Genomic DNA, 17,824 nt, shown 5'->3' with positions numbered 1-17,824 from the left:
GCCTCAGGAAGACCATCATGCACTTCAGCTCCAGCCATCACATTCACATCAATAATGAGGATGACAACCAACTTGAAGATGAGATTCATTTGAACCACAAAAGATTGTCTCAAAAACTGAGGATGTTTTGATCATTACAATGGCTGATCTACTAGGAGTTGAGATAACAAGCTCTTTATAGATTCCAAAGATGGATTAATCTGTGATGGAATTGAAAATTAAGGATTGATTGAATGCTCTAAACAAGATTGTTGTGAATGGAAAATCCTCCCTTTTAAAGGAACTAGAAATCTTCGAATGCTTCCTCACCTATAAAGAATATTTTTTATAGCGAGAACAAATTTCTCATTTGAAAATGAGAATCCGCCCAATTACTAATGAGTAATACAAAATAAATAACAACATAGTCTTTATAAATAAATACAAAGAAGTAAATGTAAGAATCCACAACTCATTCAGTGTCTTTAGCTTCAGGAAAAACTTTTTCCTTTTTGGTTTAGATCTTTAATAGCTTTCTACGTCACTTAAGGCTTCAACCTCTTGGATTTTTAAAGACAAGCTTAATCCTGCCAACCACTGGAGACAATGGTCATCAGCAGATCAGGTCTTTTCAAAATTTAAATTCACGGTCACTCTACTCCTCACCTTTTCCAAAATAGGCTTGCAATCCTCATATGATAGCTTGGTGGATGACAGAGGAACCCCCAAGTATCTCATGGAAACGAACCCCTCTTAAACCCTAAAGTAAGATAGAGCTCCTCCTTTAAGACCTCATCCTTGCACTAAATAAATTAGTCACTTTTCAAGGGGGATTAGCATAAAGACCAATTAAAGAAGCAAATTTCTCCATACAAGACTTCAAGATACTAACAGATGAAAGGTCCCTATGAGAAAACAATAACAAAATCATCAGCAAAAATGAGCATCACCATCCTCATCTGCTCGCATTTCCAGTGGAACTGAAAGTTATCAGATAAGGAATACTGACCCACCATGCCCTACAAAACCTGCATCATTAGAACAAAAAAATAGGGCAATAACAGGTCCCCTTACCTCAATCCTTAACATCCCAGGAAAAAACCTTGCAACTGCTTGTTAACCTTAACTGAATAGTGGGGAGTCGCGACACACTCATTGACCCATGCACAAAATTGAAGAGGGAAATTCACCAAACGGAGGACCATAAGAAGGAAATCCCACTCCACTAAATCATAGGCCTTAGCTAGGTTTACTTTCATAGCATACAGCAGGGGACCTTTGTTGAGGTGGTATTGATGGACCAACTTCTGGGCCAATAAGACATTATCAATTATCGATCAATCTGGCACAAAAACTTCCTAGGTCTCATCTGTCAACCCCGAACTCATTCGTCAACCCCGAAAGCACCACCTGAACCCTATTCACAAAAATCTTAGTGATGACCTTATATAGGACATTTCAATGAGAAATCGACCTGAACTGACTAAGGGACTTCAGGTGGGGGACTTTGGGAATAAGACTAATGACAGTGGCATTAACTTTTCCCAACAAGTGACTCATGGCAAAGAAACTACGATCAACTTCCACCATATTAGAGCCCACCACTTCCCAAGCCTTTTGGAAGAACTTGACAGTAAAACCATCTAACTCGGGCACTTTATTATCGCCCATACTAAAGAAGGATTGCTTAACTTTCTTAGGGGTCACTATCACAGTAATCCTCGCCACTTATCCGAGCTAGTTTCCTATCCATAAAGATGGCAACTTCTTTAGGATAAAAATCTACAACACAAGCACTACTACCCCAAGAACTACTAGTAGCAAGACACAAAGTTGCCCACTACCTTTTCACTAGAATCCACAGTCAAGCCATTTTCCCTCCGCAAACTAAGGACATGATAGTGATTACGATGAGCCATCATGGTTCGTAAGAAGAAATGGGAGCACCAATCCCCCTTCGCATCCCATTTCACTTGTGCTTGAAAACGAAAAATCGAACTCTCGAGCTAAAGCAGTGAAAATTCCCTACTCAACTCGAGCTCTCTTTGATGGAGAGTAGAATTATGAAGGCAATCAATGAGGGACTACTATACTTGAAACAACTGAGCATGAAGATCTACTACTCTTTCGATAACATGACCATTAGAACTTTTGAGGAGCTTCACGGCAATTTTCACCACCTTGAGCTTCCAAACCAACCTAAACATAGGAAACCCACGAACCTCAAAGGCCCAACTGGAAGCCACTTTGCTAAGAAACAAAGGGTGATCTGCCAAATGGTTAAGGAAAAGGAATGGGCCATGATACGTGTATTTGATTTTATTAATTTACTGTTATTACCTGTAGCAATCAAGTGGGCCTAGTATTTAACAGATGGTTGTTACCTACTTTTTCTTTGAACGTTGCAGAGATAGTGGGATATTGTTTTCTTTTGTGTATAAATGTTGATTGAATAAAATGAAGAGGGGATATCTCTTAGATTTTTACATAAAAAATTACTTTCTGCTATTGGCGGTGCGGGGTTCCCTCGAACGATCCTAAACTTATCCCCAATCCTTGTGTTTTCCTTTACTACTATTCAAAATAGGCAAAACCAAAAACAACACTTCTAGCTCGACTATACCAATATATGTATTTTATTTTATTAATTTATTGTTATTAGCTGTAGCATTTGAATTAGTCAATTATATGTCAAGTGGGCATAGTCTTTAGCAGATGGTTGTTGCCAGGGTTTTCTCTGAGCATTGCAAAGATAGTGGGATATTGTTTTTTCAATCTTGCAAAAACAAGGGTTGTATGTAAAAATAGAAAAAAAAATGTCAGTTCGGCTAAAGGGAAGTTAAGTACCTAGGCCATTTAATCTCTAGTAAAGGTGTCCCAGTAAATCTAGAGAAAATAGATTTGATACTAAATTGGCCTAGACCTCAAACTCCAAAGGCTCTACGACGCTTCTTGGGACTCACAGGTAATTATCGCAAATTTATTCAAGGCTATGGCAAACTTGCATGTCCACTAACCAGACTATTGAAGAATGATTCATTTAATTATAATGGCATGGCAAAGACAACTTTTTCTAAACTTAAAAAAGCAATGACCTAAGCTCCTATGCTCGTTTTACCTAATTTCTCTAAAGAGTTCATTGTGGAATGTGATGCCTCTGGATCGGGTGTCAAAGTCGTATTAATGCAAGAGCGACCTATTATTTTTTTCAGTCATATGCACTCCAAGGGAAGCACCTTCTCCTCTTAACATATGAAAAAAGAGATTTTAGCCTTGGTGTTGGCTCTTTAAAGATAGCGTCCCTACTTGTTAGGTAGAAGGTTTGTTGTGTGCATGGATCATCAAAGTTTAAAGCACCTATGGACACAAAAAATCACTACCATTGCTCAACAAAGGTGGCGGTTATACAAGTTCATGATGGGTTTTGACTTCCAAGTGGAAGGGAAAATGTTATGACAGATGCTTTATCAAGAAGAGATGAAAAGATAAAAGGCGAATTTTATGCAATATCTCAACCAATACCAAAATGGATTCAATCCATCAAAGAAGAAATTCGAGAAAATCTAGAATTGCAAGGATTAGTACAGAGAGTCAAAGATGGAGAAGCTATGGGACCTTGGAAATTTCAAAATGACATTTTATTTTTTAAAGACCGAATTTATTTAGCAGCAAGTTCTTCTTTAATTCCCATCATCATTGACCAATTCCATGGAAGTACACATGAAGGCTTTCTCAAAACTTTACAGAGGATTCAATCCACTTTCTATCAGTTAGGAATAAGGCAAGGAATAAGGAGCTTCATCAAGAAATGTGATGTTTATCAATGATACAAAGTAGAGCAATTAACACCAGCTAGTCTCCTATAACCTTTTCCCATACCAACTCAAATTTGGGAAGATATTGCAATGGATTTCATTGGCGGCCTGTCGCTTTCTATGGGTAAATCAACTATTTTTGTCATTGTCGATAGACTTTCCAAATGTGCCCATTTTATTGCCATTTCTCATCCTCACACTGCTCTAGTAGTTGCTAGAATATTTTTTGATAATATTTTCAAGTTACATGGGATGCCCCGATCAATTGTATGTGATAGAGACTCTATGTTCACAAGTTTGTTATGGCAAGAATTGTTTCAGCTCGATGGTACTGCCTTTAACTTTAGCTCTAGTTATCACCCACAAATGGATGGTCAAACAAAAGTTGTGAACCAAATTTTGGAAATGCATTTGCAGTGTTTTACTAGTTCGCAACTGTTGTTGCCAAAATACAACAATTAAAATTTGTGATGTGTGGGGTCCACTCGAGCTTGATGTCGGGTGAAGTTGGGTTGCCGTTAGAGATGCCGTCACGAGGGAGTTTGCTGTTAGGATGCTCGCCACAAGGATTCGTCTGAAGTTTTCGCCGCCACTAGCCTTTGCCACAAGCTCTTGCCACTACCCCTTTGCCACTACCCCCTGCCACAAGCCCTTGCCACAAGCTCTTGCCACTAGCCTTTGCCACAAGCCCTTGCCACTAGCCTTTGCCACAAGCCCTTGCCACAAGCTCTTGCCACTAGCCTTTGCCACAAGCTCTTGCCACTAGCCTTTGCCACAAGCTCTTGCCACTAGCCTTTGCCACAAGCTCTTGCCACTAGCCTTTGCCACTAGCTTCGCCACAAGCTTCGCCACGAGCTTTACCACAAGCTTCGCCACAAGGTCTTGCCTCTAGCTTTGCCACTAGCTTCGCCATAAGGTCTTGCCACTAGCTTTGCCACAAGGTCTTGCCACTAGCTTCGCCGCAAGACTTTGCTGTCGCCGCTAGGTTCGCCGCAAGGCTTTACCCTCGCCGCTAGGTTCGCCGCAAGACTTTACCTTCGCCGCTAGGTTCGCCGCAAGACTATACTTTCACCGCTAGGTCCGCCGCAAGACTATACTTTCGCCGCTAGGTCCGCCGCAAGGATTTGACCCCTGTTGATACTCAAAAAATGTGTTAGAAGGCTCGCGGGAATCTTCCCCGCGAAGACCCTCCGATGCCAAAGTCAATCTCGGATCCCAATGATTATTCACGAAAATAATAAAAGTGTATTCAAAGTGACAAGTTTTACCGAAGTTGGAAGTCCCCGTTAATGCCCTGTAGCTCGGTATTTATAGGGCACGATTCTCAAGGGTGGTTGGTGTTGACACGTGGCGTTTGCTAAATGGGGACAACTTCAATCAAAGGGAGATCATCATGCATCTGCCGCAAGACAAATTGCGGCAGGGGGCCGTGAGACAAGTGGTCGCAAGGCTTAAACCTTGCGGCCCAACCAAGTGGCCGCAAGGCAGCCATCAAATGGCCTTACGGCCATTTTAATTTGGTTGGCCGCAAGGCTTGCCCTTGAGGGGGCCGCGGCCTTGCGGCCCAACCAAGTGGCCGCAAGGCCATTTGATGGCCTTGCGGCCATTTTAATTTGGCTGGCCGCAAGGCTCAAGCCTTGCGGCCAGCCCCTGAAGGGGCCGCGGCCCTCGCGGCAAGCAGCCGCGAGGCTGCCGCTCGCGTGGCCAGCCGCGAGGCTGCCGCTCATGCGGCTAGCCATGGCACAAGGCTAGCCTCACGACTAGCTCGTGCCGCGAGGCTAACAGCAATTGTGCCGCAAGGCTGGCAGCATTCTGCCGCCAGCTTTGCTCTTTCTTCTTTTTTATATTTTTTTATTTTTAATTTTCATTTCTTTTCGATGGCACAACAATTGCCCCCACTCTTCTGTTTTGTCTTTAGACAAAATTGAAGAGTAGAATATCAGCCAAAGAGCCGGGCCTAACACCGGAATTTAATCAAAGGTTACGGGATGCCCGAAGATCTAACGTTAGCCAAGGGCTTTAGGTACCAAATTATCTTTTGGGAAACCATGCCCTTGAGAGACAATTTCCACTGAGGAGTTTCCGTCGGGGGTCCGAGCTTGCCGGGAGGCCTAGGCGTTGGATCAGCCAAGGAGTCGGGTCTAACTTGGAGTATAGCACCGAACTCAGTTAAGGGGTCTAGCGTGCCTGCAAGCATAATCTCCGGAGCATCCGATTATCCTATGATGGATCATAATGCTCGGGCTATTGTGTTCTCCATGTCCGTCTTTTCGGGGTTAGCCTATTTCAGGGAATCTGGGTTTGGCCAAAAGTCCAGCATGGGATTCCTACCAGACATCCGAGTTTGCCGGGAGACTTAGGCACCAAATCAAGCAAGGAGTTGGGTCTAACCAGAAAGGCATAGCACCGAACTCAAACGAGGGATCTGGGTGAGTCTGCAGGCATAGGCATTGGATGTTCTGGTAATCCCGGGCCAACTTGTGGTCATAGGCATCAGATTGTAACTGAATGACTCAACTTCGATAAGCGGGGTCATGGCAGAGTTGTCATAGCGTTGTTGTCTTTTTATTCCTTCCTTGGGCCAGTCTACCTCAGGGGATCTGGGTTTGGCCAGTGGCCCAGCGCGGGATTCTTACTAGGCATCTGAGTTTGCCGGGAAACCTAGGCGCCAGATCAACCAAGAAGTCGGGTCTAGCCAAAAAGGCATAGCACCGAACTCAAGCGTGGGATCCGGGTGAGTCTGCAGGCATAGGCATCGGATGTTCTGGTAATCCCGGGCCAGCCCGTGGTCATCGGCACCAAATTGCCATTGGGCGACTTGACCTTCGGGAGCGGTCTTATGCTGGAGCTATCAGGTGATCACTTCACTTCTTTTCCGCCTTCCTAGGGCCAGTCTATCTCAGGGAATCTAGGTTTGGCCAGTGGTCCAGCGCGGGATTCCTACCAGACATCCAAGTTTGCCAGGAGACCTAGGCACCGGATCAACCAAGGAGTTGGGTCTAACCAGAAAGGCATAGCACCAAACTCAAACGAGGGATCTGGGTGAGTCTGCAGGCATAGGCATCGGATGTTCTGGTAATCCCGGGCCAGCCCGTGGTCATCGACACCAGATTGCTGCTAGGCGACTTGACCTATTGGAAGCGAGCTGTGCTTGAGCCGCCATGCCTGCAAGACACATACAAATAATCTGGGCTCCTGCAGATTTTACGTGGTTCGGCTTATAGTTTTGCCTACTCCACGAGAATACATGGGATATATTCTTTTATTTATCGGGGGATATATGTTTTTACAATGGAAAATTTTAAAGACAATTCCGGCCTCTAACTGGGTCGAGGAACGCTTCTGACGATAGGCTTGACTCTATGTCTCGTGCTTCGTCCCTTCCCCCAGGGCTAAAGCCGGAAAGTACCTCTCGAGGTGCGCGGTGTTCCAAGCCTTTCCTATCGCCTCGCTTTGTAGTGTCGGTAGTGTGCACCTGTCGGGGTCTATCATCTTCTGGATTTTGTAAGGTCCTTCGCACTTCAGGCTGGGTTTCCCTTCCTCTTCTATTACCTTCCCCTGCGTCCAAAATTTCCATTTGGGTGACAAATTGTTCTGCTCGGTCGAACAACTCAATCACTGAATTTGGCTCGGAGAAAGCTAAGGATCTTCTAAGCGGGGCGTAGGTTGTTCCGTTTAGCAGGGCTGACGCTGCTAATCCGATTGGGAGATCCCTTACTTCCTGTGTCGCAACCCTAAATCGCTCGATGTATTGCTTTAGAGATTCATCCAACTTCTGCTGTAAACTCATTAGATATATTGTACTCTTCTTCTTTGGAAGATAAACGGAGAATGCATCTAGAAACTCTTTCTTCAACTGTTCGAATGATCGTATATGTCCTGCCGGTAATTCAGTGAACCACTGCTGAGCTTGTCCTGCTAGGGAAAGTGGGAAGGCCCTGCACCTAGTGACCTCGTTCCATCCATGTAACACGGCCACTGCGACAAAATGTTGTAAGTGTTTTTTGGGGTCTTCCCTTCCTGAATATACCGAGAGTTGTGGTAGTTCAAACCCTGATTGCACTGGTCGCCTCTAGAGTTCCTCAGATAGAGGGAACCCTTTCGAGGGAGTTACTTTTGGTATCATCATTACCTGTTTCTATTCTAGCACCTCCTCTATGAGGCATTTAATGTCTGACACGCTAAGTGTTTGTTGCTTCCCTTCATTTTGGAAAATAGATGGGTCTTGAGGCACTCCCGAGTAGGAGTTTTCTGTTGTCTCTCTATACTTGGAAGCTTTTCTCGCCCTCCTGCGATTTTTCCTTCTCGAGTTTGTCACTTCTAGAACTTGACTATTCAGCCCTGGTGTTCTGACTCTTGTCCCCTGCTGAGGGGTTCTTGAAGGGTTGTCCTGGAATCTCCGATATTCTACCCTTGTATCGATTTGTCCCATGTGGGGAATATGAATGTCCAGCCTTAGTTCACGTAACAAAGCAGTGACCTCCTGTAGTCTTCTCATATTCTCCTCATTGTTCACCCTGAGCTCATTATTCTGCTGCTTCAACTCCTCAAAATTCTTCCGTAATAGTTCATAATCTGAGAGTAAGACTATGGGCGGAGCTATTCTTGAAGTCCCTACGAGGTTTCCATTTGGAATTGAAGACTGTCCAAAGGAGTGTTGTTCCTGACTAGCAGGCGTTGCATGTGGGACTTGCTTCTCTTGCCTTGTCGTATATCTCCTCAATCCAACAACATGTGCTTCTCCTTGCTCGGAACGCTCCATGCCCCCCGGTCCAATGGTATGGTTGCATTCGAGCACCGAGAAGTTCCCTGAACGCGCTTCATTGTTAGGGTGTTCTACTGAAAATTCTGGCGCTGTAGAGTGCGGTTGATGAGGGCCTTTCGTGGCTCCCGTTCTGGTACGAGCGCTGCTTTGGGTGGGGTCAAGCGGGTTCGCCCAACTAGCTGATCTTGTCCCTCTCGGCATCTTATGTTAAAATTGGCTTTTTGTTGCGTTTCCCTCAGACGACGCCAAATTGTTGTTGCCAAAATACAACAATTAAAATTTATGATGTGTGGGGTCCACTCGAGCTTGATGTCGGGTGAAGTTGGGTTGCCATTAGAGATGCCGTCACGAGGGAGTTTGCTGTTAGGATGCTCGCCACAAGGATTCGTCTGAAGTTTTCGCCGCCACTAGCCTTTGCCACAAGCTCTTGCCACTAGCCCTTTGCCACAAGCTCTTGCCACTAGCCCTTTGCCACAAGCCCTTGCCACAAGCTCTTGCCACAAGCTCTTGCCACTAGCCTTTGCCACAAGCTCTTGCCACTATCCTTTGCCACAAGCCCTTGCCACAAGCTCTTGCCACTAGCCTTTGCCACAAGCTCTTGCCACTAGCCTTTGCCACAAGCTCTTGCCACTAGCCTTTGCCACAAGCTCTTGCCACTAGCCTTTGCCACTAGCTTCGCCACTAGCTTCGCCACAAGCTTCGCCACGAGCTTTGCCACAAGCTTCGCCACAAGGTCTTGCCGCTAGCTTTGCCACTAGCTTCGCCACAAGGTCTTGCCACTAGCTTTGCCACAAGGTCTTGCCACTAGCTTCGCCGCAAGACTTTGCTGTCGCCCCTAGGTTCGCCGCAAGGCTTTACCCTCGCCGCTAGGTTCGCCGCAAGACTTTACCTTCACCGCTAGGTTCGCCGCAAGACTATACTTTCGCCGCTAGGTCCACCGCAAGACTATACTTTCGCCACTAGGTCCGCCGTAAGGATTTGATCCCTGTTGATGCTCAAAAAATGTGTTAGAAGGCTCGCGGGAATCTTCCCCGCGAAGACCCTCTGATGCCAAAGTCAATCTCGAATCCCAATGATTATTCACGAAAATAATAAAAGTGTATTCAAAGTGACAAGTTTTACCGAAGTTGGAAGTCCCCGTTAATACCCTGTAGCTCGGTATTTATAGGGCACGATTCTCAAGGGTGGTTGGTGTTGACACGTGGCGTTTGCTAAATGGGGACAACTTCAATCAAAGGGAGATCATCACGAATCTGCCGCGAGACAAATTGCGGCAGGGGGCCGCGAGATAAGTGGTCGCAAGGCTTAAACCTTGCGGCCCAACCAAGTGGCCGCAAGGCAGCCATCAAATGGCCTTGCGGCCATTTTAATTTGGTTGGCCGCAAGGCTTGCCCTTGAGGGGGCCGCGGCCTTGTGGCCCAACCAAGTGGCCGCAAGGCCATTTGATGGCCTTGCGGCCATTTTAATTTGGCTGGCCACAAGGCTCAAGCCTTGCGGCCAGCCCCTGAAGGGGCTGCAGCCCTCGCGGCAGGCAGCCGCGAGGCTACCGCTCGTGCGGCTAGCCCATGGCACAAGGCTAGCCTCGCGGCTAGCTCGTGCCGCGAGGCTAGCGGCAATTGTGCCGCAAGGCTGGCAGCATTCTGCCGCCAGCTTTGCTCTTTCTTCTTTTTTATTTTTAATTTTCATTTCTTTTCGATGGCACAACAGCAACCAAAATCTTGGTCTCGGCAGCTAACCTGGGTTAAATATTGCTATAACACAAGCTGGCATTCAACTATTAAGCAAACACCTTTTAAGGCGGTTTATGGCGGGTTCGCTCCTACATTGCTAATGTATGTCCTTGGAACTGCAAAAGTGGTAGTAGTAGGAGAAGAGCTCAAGGATAGAGATCAGATCACTACAAGAAAAATGGATATTCCAAAACAAGGTTTGGTGGTTTATATCAAAACAAGATGTTTTTGTCAAGGATGACTAGCAATTGTTTTCATACTATTAAAAAAAATTAAAAAATTAAAAAAAATGTTTTTGTAACGAAAGGAATCATACTATCGCTAATTGTTCACATTATTAACAATAGGAAATATTGTCGTTATTGGTTTGTGTTTTGAATTCTAATTTTTGAATTATCTTTATCCATGGCCATATCTTCTATAAAATCATTAGTCCTATGACCCAACATAAAATATTTGAAAAATGGCAAGTATATCATTTTTTGCATTCATGGCTAATCTCACAAATCAAAAAGCCATTTTCTCTTTGTGCAACAACTTTCAAACATAAAATCTACTTTCAACAATCCATGAATCCATATTGGAAGGATTCAGATCCTATATTTCAAAATTCTCTTTTTTTTTTTTTTTTTACAACATTAGAAATCACTAAATCAGATCCTATATTAAAGTTTTAAAGGCTTTTTAGGTTTTATATAGATATATATGTATAAATCATGATTGATAAATTAATTCTATCTCTATGAAGACTCAAAATCTGCTCATATGTTAGCTTCCCTAGCATCTATATAATAGCCTTTGTAAGAAAACAGAGGAAACATCCAATAGCCATTAAGCATGGATATTCCAAAATAGATGTTGTAAATGTATTCAACACGTATGCCCATGTGACATGCTAAATATGCGTTCTAAGAGCACAAGCTGACATTGTATATAAATATCAGATACACAGTATAGTTATTGTTTTATATAAATAAGTGTTAATGGTATTGCTTGCGGCTTCCTTTAGTTTTAGGAATGCGTAAGCGAGGGTTGCTCTATTACATTCACAATTCTTCAGAAAACATTATTAAGATCTCCTAGTTTTGTGTTGATAGGTATAAGAGCCTTTATTCCCATATCTTGACTTACCTAGGGAGTAAAAATTGTCTTTTGTGTCACTATTTTTGATCAATTTGGACGATTATTTATATATTTAGCTTTCTTGAAAATTCTTACAAATTAGGGAGATTTTGTGAAATTGGTAAAATTTTATTCTAGAAGTTTTGGTAAATTTGTTCCATTTTTCCTAACAGTTGTGACTGCTGCGTATCTCTATCACAAATTCAACAAAACTAGCTCTATTTGGCACTGCAGTCCTAAACGACCTTCCATTGTCTACAACCACTCATTTTTTGCATTCATGGCAATTCTAAATTTCTCTTAGTTTAAAAAGGAAAATAAATATTTCTAAAAACTAATTTAATTTCATGCCCGATAAGTCAACAACGGAAGCTATACTTGCAAAAATCTAAAAAAAGGTCGGGGGGTAAATAGAATTATTCATATATGATGTTTATAGGCATGGAAAAAAAAACTACAAAAAAATCTTTAAAGGAATCTTATGAAAAAATTTAGAAAATAATGGAGCATGAGTTGTTTATTAAAGACATACCCTATGTAATATAATTAATCATTGGACAACAATTTGTGTTAGGATTTATGAAGAAGAATTTGAAACTTTTTTCAATTATAAGTGGATTACATCAATTATAAGTGGATTATATTATAAATACAAATATAATAAAGCAAACACCTTTCAAGTGTAGTATACCTGAAACTCAAGTGAGCTCAACCAATGCACGAAATCTCTCCATTGCCCTCTCTCAATGTCTACTGGACCCACTTGATTTCTCTCCTCATCTGTGGTGTACACATCGTAGTATTTTGCGTCATTTAAGCTCTTATTCACCCATAACTTACTTTTGGCATCTAACAAACCGACATATAATATTAAGCATTAAAAATTTTAAAAAATGGGTGATCACCTACCACCCGGAGGGAGTGATTAAATCCTATCACTCACAGAATACATATACTACTAAGCATTAATAATAAAAAATAATGGGTGATCACCCACCACTCGAAATGAGTGATTAAATCCTATCACTCACAAGATACATATAATACTAAGCATTCAATTTTTTTTTAAAAAACAAATGTGATCACCCACCACCCGGTGGGAGTGATTAAATCCAATCACTCATAGAGTACATACCTCAAGCAATGTTGGTATCACAAATAATTATCAACTCCATTAACATATTGGTCAGAAAGTTTTTCATCCAATTGCATTCAATTCATATCCATCGTACTAGATACAACAAAAATTGATAGTATTAGAGATAGACTAAATTATAGAGCATGAGAATATGGGATAAAAGCACTACCAGTATTCATGTACATATATATATGTATATATATATATATCTACCATCCTAAAAGAAACAAAGATCTTATATTAGTATTCTTTACATATATATTAATAATTCAAAAAAGTTAAAAACTTTTGGCAGATAGCAGTTCAAGCAAGTATATGTATAGAATTCAACAAGCTGAGAGTAAGCAATTGTCCCCAACCTAGATAGTTGAGACAGAGCACTATAAATTTAAAATGTCTTCCACAGTAACACAATTTAACAATGTAAATAAAGATAAAAACAGCCAAGGAGCTTAGATTCAAACTTAAGTAAAAAAGAAACATTAATTATTACAGTACCTATGTAACGACCCGTTAGGGGGTCTAGACGTTTTCAAGTATTTTATTTTGGTTTCAAAAAAAAAAAATTCTTTAATTAATTGAGGGTTGAAAATATTTTTCTTTGCTTATTGGAATAAAGAGTAAGTGGAAATAAGAATTTTGTAGCCTATTCAAATCGGATCCAAAAATATGGGGAAAGTCCATATAAATTGGGGTATTGTGATGTGTTTGGAATTTTAATTATATTATGAATGGGCTTGGATGATGATAATTTATTTGGGTTAGTGAGTTGGGCCATGGAATGGCTCACAGCATGGGCTGAGCTCAATTGAAAAATGAGATTTGAAATTCTTGGAGGAAAATCATAATAAAATAAATTGGTTATCAAATGTCAATAGTGCCCTTTTCTTCCATTTGACCATTGTAAAGGTGAAGAGCAATCAGGTCATTTTGACCAAGTGGTAGGTGCAGACTGTCCATTTTCCTTCTTCGTGTTGCACCTACACTGGCGACATTTCTCTTGAGCATATCCACATTTCCTATCTATGGCTCCTTCTTTCTATTTCTTCTTCTTTCCCTCCTGCCTTCTCGTCTCATTTGTCTTAACCAATAGCAGCTTCAGGGAGGGAGGATTCTCCTGCATAGCGAAGTCATCAGGCAAATTCTTATTGCACTCTCCTTTGATTTTCAGTTTAAGTTCTCTTATACATCCTTTTATATCCTTGTGCGAGCTAGCCTGTATCTTCTTGCTTCTGTTACGATTGTTGTGTTCATTATATCTCACTGTGTTCAACCTATGTTTATGTATCTCTTTGTGGATCTTCTTACGGTTTCGAAATGGGGCTTGTTTTCACCCCAAGCTTTCTTCGTAAATGGCATTTTATATAGCTAGGTGAGGATGAGAACCTCTACTCATTCACTATCCAAAGAAGCAATGTTAAATGTATACATATATATATATTTGCATGTATATCACATCTGAATGAGCTCGTTGTTCCAAATGCCTCATATAATTGTATGTGCTATGTCGGAATGTAAAATGCTAAGTCATCTGCCACTCATTTGAATGATTTCATTGAGGTATTCAAATGTCTCACATCAACAACAAAAGCTCAACTAAGAATATATATTGTTCACCCATATATGAGACCCACTTATAAATACACATATACATACATGCGTAGTGAGTGTTACCCCCTCATTGATTTGAAAAGCTTACCCGAGCCATGCCTTACCTAGCCAATCCACCATATACTCCTGCTTAAACAATCGTTCGAATGTCCCTGTTCTATTTGGCAAACCCAATTATATATATATATATATATATATTTATATACAGGTTCAGCTTCATTGATGTTCCAATGAGCTTGTTCCGAGCTCTTTCCACGAGCTCTTTATCACGAGCTCATTCATCAAGCTCTTGGCGCGAGCTCGTCCAACGAGCTCTTGCCCAACCCCTTGACCGCGAGCTCTTTTAGCGAACTCTTGTTCACCTCATGACCTCGAGCTCGTCCCATAGGGCGTGACCATAAGCTTATCCCGAGCTCTTTTCATAAGCCTTTGCCAGTAAGCTCATCCTGAGCTCTTTCCATAAGCCTTTGATGGCGAACTGTCTACTCACACCCCATTCATTTACATTCCTTTAACTTAAGTAAATGTTTGCATTTTCTTTAATTTATATTTTACCTTTCATTTACTTTAACACATAAATGTAAATAAAAAAAGTACCCCATATTTGGATTCAATAAAAAAATCAAAAAAAATCAAAATCTATAACAATAAAAAGATAGAATTTTGGTTTTAGTACAAATTCACGAATTTACGATTTTACCACCCTCGAAATACATAGTTTCTGTTTCTTGAAAATTTCATTAAAAATCATTCTTACAACAATGAATGCTAGTTATCAAAATACCAAGAATTAGTTTTTCAAAATGAAGACATTTTCAAAAATATGTTCTAATTGGTCCTTCGCCTTAGAAAAATTTTAGGTTTATGTTTGACCAACAATTTCGCGTGGTGTGGTCATTCTGATTGCATGCGGACTAATCATGAAATTGAGCTATGAGCACGAATGCAAGTAAATGCATACTATCACTGCTTAAATGAAATCACAACAATCATATGATGGGAAAAATAGTTATTAAATTTATAATACTCCTCACACTACAAAAAATCAACGTTTTACCGATGCAAAATTCCATCGCTAAAACATAAAAATCTGTCGCTAAAAAATTTAGCGATGGATTTAGTGACAAGTACCTTTCCGTAGCTAAAAAATACGCCGCTAAAATTTAGCAATAGGGTTACCGACGGGATTATTTTAGCGACGAAATCAACGACAGGGGTTGTACCCGTCGCTAATCAACCCCGTCGCTAAATTTGAATTTTTTCATTTAATTTTTTTAATTTTTTACCGACGGGTCTGACCCTTCGCTAAATTAAAATTTTTTATTTGATTTTTTTATTTTTTAGCGACGGGGTTGACCCCGTCACTAAATTTGAATTTTTTTATTTAATTTTTTAATTTTTTAGCAACAGGTCTGACCCCGTCGCTAAATTTTAATTTTTTTATTTAATTTTTTTAATTTTTTAGCGAACCCCGTCCCTAAATTTTAATTACTTTATTTTTTATTTTTTATTTTTTAGCGACAGGGAATTGACCACGTCGCTAAATTCAACCCCAAAATTCAAAATTTAACGCGCGCCAGGCCCAGCCACCCCTCCTCATGTGCGCCACGTAGCCGCTCCTCTACTCGCCACATGGTAGCGCTGGGATAATACTCTTAGCCATTATCTCATGCTCTCAATAAGATTCGAACCCCCAACTTCTCATAACCAAGATTCGCTCGCAAGTCAGTCGAATTGGAAGTCTCCTTGCTCATTGATGTATATAAAATATATTTATACTATTCTCTTTCAAATATTTCAGAATTATATTTATACACCAAAATTTCTTAAACATATTTAATGATATTAATTTTAATATTTAATGTTAGCAAAGGGAAATTAATTTTAATTGTAATTTTATTTTATTATTAATTTAAATAAAACTTTATTAATTATAATATTAGCAGTGAAAAATTATGTTTTTATTTTGATTTTAATTTTAATATATTTAAAAATTATTAGTTTAATTTTTACTAATATTAATGTTTGTAAAAATTATTGTGATCTGTTTAAATGTAAAATTTTTAATTTTTTATTTAATTTTTTTTATTTTTTAGTGACCGGTTGACTCGTCGCTAAACTTTAATTCTTTATTTAATTTTTTTTTTGTTTTTTGGCCACAAGGTTGACCCCATCGCTAAATTTAATTCTTTATTTAATTTTCTTTTTATTTTTTAGCGATGGGCTTGACCCATTGCTAAATTTAAATTTTTTTATTTAAATTTTTTTATATTTATCGTGGCTAAATTCAAAATTTAATGCTCGCCAGGCCCAACCACCCCTCAGGTGCGCCATGTGGTAGCGCTGGGATAATACCCTTAACCATTATCTCATCCTCTCAACAAGATTCGAACCCCTAACCTCTCATGATCAAGTTTCGCGCACTAGCCAGTCGATCTGGAAGCCTCCTTGTTCATTGATGTATATAAAATATATTTATACTATTCTCTTTCAAATATTTCAAAATTATATTTATACACCAAAATTTCACAAACATATTTAGTGATATTAATTTTAATATTTAATGTTATTAAAGGGAAATTAATTTTAATTGTAATTTTATTTTATTATTAATTTAAATAAAACTTTATTAATTATAATATTAGCAGTGAAAAATTATGTTTTATTTTGATTTTAATTTTAATATATTTAAAAATTATTAATTTAATTTTTACTAATATTAATGTTAGTAAAAATTATTGTGATCTGTTTAAATGTAAAAATTTTAATTTTTTATTTAATATTTTTTATTTTTTAGTGACCGGTTGACTAGTCGCTAAATTTTAATTCTTTATTTATTTATTTTTTTGTTTTTTAGCCACGGGGTTGATCCCATCGCTAAATTTAATTCTTTATTTAATTTTCTTTTTATTGTTTAGCGACGGGGTTGACCCATCGCTAAATTTGAATTTTTTTTATTTAATTGTTTTTTATATTTTAGCAACGGGGTTGACCCTGTCGCTAAATTAAAAAATTTTAGTTAATTTTTTTTAATTTTTAGCGACGGGAAATACCCTGTCGCTAAATTTTTTTTTTTTATTTTTTTTATTTTTTAGCAACGAGATCAACCCCGTCGCTAAATTTCATTTTTTTTTATTTTTAGCGTCGGGAAATACCTCGTCACTAAATTTTAATTTTTTTTTATTTTTTAGCCATGGGGTTGACCCGTCGCTAAATTTAATTATTTATTGAATTTTTTTTATTCACTTCGTCGCTAAATTTGAATTATTTATTTATTTATTTTTTAATTTTTAGCAACAAGAAATACCCATCGCTAATTTTCTTTTTTTTTTTTACTTTTGCGGCGTGGTTACTCCCGTTGCTAAAAAATTAAAAAAAATTAAATAAAAAAAATTTAATTCGCTAAAAAAATTAAAAAAAATTAAATTTAGCTACAGGGTCATCCCCGTAGCTAAAAAACAAAAAAATATTAAATAAAAAAATTTAATTTAGCGATGGGGTTACCCGTTACTAAAAAATAAAAAAAAATTCAATTTTGTTAAAAATTAAATAAAAAATTAAAATTTAGTGACGAATTCTTCTCGTCGCTAATAAATAAAAAAATTAAATAAAAAATTTAAAATTTAGCGATGGGATCAACCGTCGCTAAAAAAATAAAAAATAA

The sequence above is a fragment of the Diospyros lotus genome, chromosome 6 (assembly GCF_014633365.1).
Source record: "Diospyros lotus cultivar Yz01 chromosome 6, ASM1463336v1, whole genome shotgun sequence".
In the NCBI taxonomy this organism is placed as follows: domain Eukaryota; kingdom Viridiplantae; phylum Streptophyta; class Magnoliopsida; order Ericales; family Ebenaceae; genus Diospyros; species Diospyros lotus.
Note: the sequence above shows the minus strand (reverse complement) of the source record.